This window comes from Mirounga leonina, unplaced genomic scaffold (genome assembly GCF_011800145.1).
Source record: "Mirounga leonina isolate KUSES-001 unplaced genomic scaffold, KU_Mleo_1.0 Mir_93, whole genome shotgun sequence".
NCBI classification, from domain to species: Eukaryota; Metazoa; Chordata; class Mammalia; order Carnivora; family Phocidae; genus Mirounga; species Mirounga leonina.
Window position 1 is genome coordinate 736,700 of NW_023270854.1, and position 1,344 is coordinate 738,043.

The window sequence follows — 1,344 nt, forward strand, 5'->3', positions numbered from 1 at the left end:
GGGGGGCGGGGCGCGCGGGGGGCGACTCGGGCGCGGCCGGAGATCGAACCGGCCCGGACGCCGGGGTCCGGCCGTGTCCTAAGGGAGTCGCACTCTGCTTTAATGAGGGGGCGGAAGGAGCAGGAGACCGGGGGGGCCTAGAGAGCCCTGCATGCTGAAGTCATTATGCAAAATCGCAGGCTTCCCCCGCGGTGGAAATTTGGAAAAGCGCTTCCCCTGGCAGGCCCGAGAAAGGAAATTCCCATCCCGCTAAATTGCTAACAGATTGCATGCAGTCCCGGGACGTGGACTTATTGTCACTTTTACTCTGTAAATATCTGAGCGACCCAGATTGCCTGTTGCGTGAGCTCGCGGGGGGGGGGGGGGGCGGGGAGAACCGAGAGCGCAGCGCCCCGGGCTGCCAGCCGCTAGCCCGGCCGCCCCGGGAGGGCCTGGGGCACTTGCGGGCGCCACTCCGGGGCTTCCCACCGACGGGGGAGGGGTCTGAGGCTGAGAGCTGGTTCCGGGGAAAGGCTCCGCAACGCCGCCGGTTCGCTTCACACTTCCCAAAACCTCCTGCCTCTCCTCGGCGCAGTTCCCGGGCCAAGCCGGACCGTATTGTCGTGTTGGCCTTGGACGCAAGGGGTTGAGCGTTAGGGCGGCTAAACTGTCTGGTGTCTGAAAATCATAAATCTGCTGCGCGACACCCTCATGTCGTTTCAAATAACCCCAAAGCAAAGCTGTGTCTGCCGCGGGGACCCAGGAGGCCTGCGGGACGCCTGTGGGTGCCCCAGATGCCCCCGGGGCCTGGGGGCAGGGGGGGGCCGTGCAACGTTTGACCCGTCCGCTGAGTTTCGCTGGTTAATCGGTGCCATATTAGTAACAGGACTAGGACGGTGCCCAGCGGAAGCGGTGCCCACGTCACCACCACCGTCTATGGAGTTATCCAGCACGCTGGGGTCAGAACTGAAATCCTTCTTTCCACCCACGTCTTCGGCCAGGCGGCGGGGGCGGGGGGGGGGACGGGGCCGCCGCGCACTCACGGGTGTCTGGGTGGCTGTAAGGACACTTTCTAGCTGTCCCTACCTGTAGATCTGCTCCCACGCGGTGAACTGGGCCTGGCAGGTGCCTTGGTGCCCCAGACCCAGGGAGAGGGTGACCCCGGGTGGATGCCATAGCTGGGGTGGGAGGGAACCTCGCGAGGACGCTGAGATCCGGGGAGACCCCACGAGGATGCCGAAGTTGGGGAGACCCCATCAGGATGCCCGGGGCCCGGGGGACCCCGCGGGGATGCTGAGACTGGGGGACCCCTTCGGGATGCCCGAGGCCCGGAGGACCCCGCGGGGATGCTGAGACTGGGGGACC